We start from the raw sequence: 5,849 nt of genomic DNA, 5'->3' as shown, positions 1-5,849 counted from the left end.
AATAAAAAAAAATATATACATATAAATTAAATTTTATTTTAAAGTCACATTAAAATCAAGGCCAGCTCTGTTCTGGGATGCACCCTGGACCCAGTGCAGGTGGTGGGGGACAGAAGGACTCGGGCCAAAATAACATCTCTGATGGACAGAGTCTCCCACCCCATGCATGTAAATGTTGCTGAACTGCAGAGCTCCTTCAGTGACAGACTGCTGCATCCTAGATGCATGAAGGAGCATTTCCACAGGTCCCTCCTCCCTGCAGCTGTCAGACTGTACAATAAAAACTGCTCCCAACAAACAGATGTTTACATCAGTGCTGTAACAACTTCTACTGTTATAACTGCACATTACTTTTCTCAGCTTATATATACACACACACTAACTTATTGGAAGTTACATGTCTTCTTTTTAATGCACAGGTACAATACACAATCTGCACTTTTCTAATTATTCAAAATTTTAACTATTTAAACATCTTTCAGTATCCTGCTCTGTTTGCACACTATCTGTACGCTAATTTTAACAACTGTACTGTACTCTGCTCTGGTAATGTCCATGATGTAAACATGTAAAAATTGTGTTTTTTGTTTTCTGTTCCATGTCCTGTTCTTTTTGTATATGTGTGTGTTTTGTTTTTTTGTTTTTTTTTTTGCTGCTGATACAACCAAATTTCCCCTTGTGGGACAATTAAAGGATTATTCCATTCTATTTTATTCATTATATATGCTTGTGAAAACAACATGTTGTTGCTGACAAACAGGGCTTGACAAGCCAAATGGTGATTTAATGGTGACTATGTTCATCTTCTGAATAAATCTGTGGTCAGTGTTTGGCACAACCTAGTTTTAGACAGGCATCAATTATTCCCTTAAAAAGATTCTGAATAAAAATTACTTTGGAAAGGCTTAAACTGCTCCTCCACATTGAAATGGTTTGGGCACCTCTCACCCAGGGCGCCTCCTGGGTGAGAGGTGTTCTGGGCATGTCCCATCGGGAGGAGACCCCGGGACAGACCCGAGATTATCTCCTTTGGCTGGCCTGGGAACACCTTGGTGTTACCCCAGACAAGCTGGAGGAGGTGACCGGGGAGAGGTCTGGGATTCACTGCTTAGGCTGCTGCCCCGCGAACCGGCCCTAATGTGTCCATTTAATCAGAGAGCAGGGGACCTGAGATGGCATATTTCTGATTTCATGGCGATGTAAGAGGCAAATTTCAGCCCTCAAAACTCCTCATAATGTGCAGCTCACAGCCAAACGCACACCTGCTGTTCATTTATCTGAAATGCACCACTATCAATCAGCTGTAATTTGCAGATTGAATTATTGCATGTCTGGAATATCCCGCAGCTTAATTCTCCTATCCATTCATCCCACACAACACCAATCACAACACTGACACGAGCGGGGGAATGAGGAACAAACAGGCGCGGCGACAGAAACGAGATTAGAATGACGAACATTAGTGCAAACATAACGGAGCAGAGAAAGGACTAGGAGAGTAGATGATGAACGCCAATGACTAATGAATGATCGCGGGCATGCTTACTTTTGTTTTGCAGGTTATGATGATTATACGGCGCTGGCACTGATAATGCACACAGCAAACCAGGGATCTTATTTGTGTTATGGTCATTGCTATGGCTGTTTGTCTTATTCCTGCTGATGAGGTCCCGCAGGAAAATGGCCTTTTCTAGCTTGGCTTATGAAATCCACAGCTGCTGAAGATCATTTATTGCACTGCAGCAGGAAATAAACAAACCACATGCTGCATATTGTTTGTGAATATGTTGTTATACATGAAAATATGTGCCCTTTATCTGATGGCAAATGCAGGATAGGAGCAATTCACAGGCAGACTCATAGGTGCATGTTTAAGTGCAAAACAGCTGCACCAATGTGTGATTCTGGTCAGTTTGGACAAGTTTACACTGACATATAAGGAAAGAAAGTAAACTTTATCATCATACTTGTTTTTTTGGACTGTGTGTGTGTGTGTGTTGGTTAGTACTGTCACAGAAAGAAGTCCGCCTGCTGGGGCTTTTCCGTGTGGTGTTTGTATTCCCCCCCCCGGGGGTTCTCTTCAGGTACTCCAACTTCCTCCCACAGTCCAGAGACATGCTTGCAAGTTTACATGACAAAATAAAAACTCTACGTACTTAATATTTAAAATATTGAGTAATTCTGAACGGTCTTTAATATTTTAAACAACTAATGGTAAATCGGTTGGTTCATATGCAGCGCTTTTCTACTCTGGGCACTCAAAGCACTCTACACAACTTGCCATTTTTTTGCTAACATCATTTTTAGATGATGTCCAAATGGAAGAAAAGGTTTGCCAGGTCATGTGATGGTTTAAAAACCATTTCAAGAGACTGTGCAGACTTAAATATAGTTACAGTCACATTTTAAGTCCAAGCATAAATTATTAATAGCCTAAACATGATGTAAAAAACAAAAAACAAAAAAAAAAACCCATGACGTAGGTACTTGAGACCATCCATTAAAACAGTTGATGAAGCACAATACATTACCTGGTAAAATGCTCTCAATTTCAAACACTTTAAAAACACCAATTTCAGTTTTACAGTAGTTTGTAATATTTCACTTCTTTATACGCAGATGTTGTACTTCGGTCAATGCATCTACATCCAAATGTATACACAATAGTAAATACATAAGTAATATATAAGAGCAAATATGACGGTTAATTAGCCAGCCAACGTGGCTACAACGAGCTTCATTGTACGGTGGCCCAGAAAGAACATCAACCTATGAAAACACCAGCTAACAGAAAAATGCTGCTAGTTCACAAAACACAAAAGAAGTGGAAAAAAGAAACAAAAACAACATAAGCAGTTTGTCCATGTCCTCCTGGACAGACTCACCTTTCCCTTTTTCTCTTCCCTGTCTTTGTGAATGAGAGTGTGTGTGCACGCTTTTGTTGCAGTTTTTTCTAGGGATCTCCGCCCTGCTAATCACACACTTGGAAGACATTCCTTATTACGCAACTGCACACTGTTGAACTGATTGGGCCTCCACTATAAGACGCTGGTGTTTCCATCCAATCAATGCCAGAATGTTACGCCGCATGTGGTAAACGTGTGGATCTCGCAGTAGGCACAGTCTGGTTTACTCACCATGGGCTCCTTTGTTCAGACACCTGCTGCCGTCAAGAGAAAACTCATTTAGGAGAATTTTGGAAGGGAAAAAGAAACCTGTGACAATCGCCTGTCTACAATCCCAAAAATTGACTCAAAGAAATACTTTAAATAAAACATCCTTTTTAACCCTTTTAACCCTACGTCTGTGTCCAGGCGTCGACACAGAGCTGAACAGGGAAACAATAATGTGACTGAACAGAAATGGAGGATTCATTGTTGCTGAGAGGGATTTAAAAAAAAAAAAAATCACTAGATTCATATAATTCTGTAGTTACATGTTTGCTTTAGTCACCTCTGGACTTTTCTACCACTGTGTTTGACCTCTCAGGCCACTGAGCGTTAACTTTGTATCAGAAATAATCAATTCTCTCATTATTTGCATGGACTTTACCTGCTGTAACACCTGCAGGACCAAACTGTAGTCACTACATCATCTTTAGCAAAACAGAAAACAGGTCTCAGATCTGTCCACCTTTCACTCTCAGATGGCACAAATATAAGGGTTACAGTGGTGAGGACAGCTAGGCTTTATGGCTAGAACGAGCCTCCACACATTCATCCAGAAAAGTTTTAACCATTAACAGTCTAATAACCGGCAGCTTTTACCCAAGTCATTAAATCATGTTGGCTGCACTGAGCAAGAAATGTAAACACACACATATTTGAAACTTACATTATACTTAGAGAAAATAATCTTGCCAAAAGGGGTTAAACTCCAAGCACACTGCTCTTTACTTGTACTGTTGCTAATGGTTCAAAATGCTGCTGCACGACAAAAGAGAGCACATAACTCCCATCCTGGCTTCACCACATTGGCTGCCTGTATATCTTAGAGGTCATTTTAAAATTCTTATGTTTGTTTTTTAAATGAATCCTTACTAACGCCCCCTGGTTTCTCAGGTCAGCTGACAAGCTGCTCCTGGAGGTACCGGGGTCCAAGAGGGAACTCAGAATAACCTGCCCCTGCACATTAGACAGCCCCCTCCCCGCCTTTTAAAATGTAATTTAATATGCTTATCATTTTTTATTTGTCAAGTGTACAGCACTTTGTTTCTGAAAGTGCTATATGAATAAATTGCTTGCTTGTTTGCTAATCTGAGAAAAGGGGACAGTTGATGCCGTGACTGAGTTAGTCTTCTTCTTCTCATATCTTGCTGATATGAATTCAAATTTTGTTCTAAAGCACAAGAATGCCTTCGTGTTCTCTTCTCCGTTCTTACGTATGTGTTCGATCTCCAGCGATACATAAAATGTGATCAAGTGGAACTGTGATGTCCACCTCGGCTACTGTATTCAAGATGGCAGGGCCATGTGACGACTTCCAGAAACCAGCTTCCGCTCGTATTTATGTTTAATGGATTAATTCTCAGTTTGTTAGAAGGCATCAATTTGTTGAAAGATGTAATTAAACACTAATCAGTGTATATTTATGAGCACAATATTCAATATAATATTTAAACTTAAATGTCTAAATGTGACCCAAAAACAATGAGTACATTGTTACTTTCATCACACATGTAACAGTAACTTATTAAAAAACAGTTAATGAAAACATATGTTCCTAATTTCCAAGAAAACGTCACTAATTTATTTAAGGTGGGAACGCTATTGCAATTCAGTTGTTAGCTAAGCTTGAGGAAAAACTATACGGCAGGCAAAGTCCACCACAGTGTACCATGATATTTGCATAAATATGCATGAATACAATTAAGTTTTCATTTTTTGGCACAGTGTCTTGTCAATAATGATCGCTGATGTGTATTTACTCTTACTTGGGCTCACATATTGGACACAAAGGTAAAATTTCAACAGGGTACCATATAGGGTACAATATAGAAGGATGGCTAAAAATACCTTCTGTTCATGGCACAGACAGACAGATATCCACACAGATGCTTTTATCCATCTCTCAAAGATGGAAAAAGACAAACACAAAAATCTACTTATATCTCTCCAGATGTGTATTGATCTTTCCATTCATAGTAGATGGATGGTTAAATAGGAATGGATATCCTTGAGAGAGATAAAAAGATATAAAATCTATATTATAATGTCTGTAATGTAATTGCACAGCAAGGGTTAATCCTGGCAGCGGATTGTGTTTGTGTAGCACGGATATTTATAGTGCTCGGACCAAAAATTATGAATTAAAATGTTTTGATTTATTTAGCAAATGCCAAAAATATGTACCATTTCCTGCCCTGATCTTCCTGATCCATTAAGACTTTGAAGGTGGAGCACTTCATGGAAAAAGCTGCAGTGTCTGCAGAAACAGATCATCAAGCAAAGTGTTTAAAAAAAATGCGAAACCCATTGAGAAAGTGTTAGTTATGTGCGATTCGTTCTTGATTTTGGGCTCCGTGAGGCCGGCGCGCATGGATGTCACCGAGCTGCGAGGATTACTGACAGGTGGTGTCACTCCTACGCGCTGCGAGTTGCTCAAGCAAGCAGTCAGATGGCATGTTGTAAGCTGTGTCTGGCAGGAATGGTTGTTTAGGAGACGCTACACACCTCCCATCAGTTCCTCCTTCACTTAACAGGACTTCACATGCTCTACCTTTAGGAAAAAATGGAAATGATAACGAACTGATATTGTGTTTTTATATTTACTGTCACAAAAAGGAAATGATAAGTTTGTGTAAAGACTAACAAAAACAGAACAGCGAGGCCAGAAATCACTGAGCAAAA

This window comes from Copadichromis virginalis, linkage group LG23, assembly GCF_057382275.1.
Source record: "Copadichromis virginalis isolate Kocher_CV1m ecotype Utaka linkage group LG23, C_Virginalis_male_GT1.1, whole genome shotgun sequence".
Taxonomy (NCBI): domain Eukaryota; kingdom Metazoa; phylum Chordata; class Actinopteri; order Cichliformes; family Cichlidae; genus Copadichromis; species Copadichromis virginalis.
The sequence above is the reverse complement of the archived record's forward strand: the minus strand, read 5'-3'. Positions refer to the sequence as shown.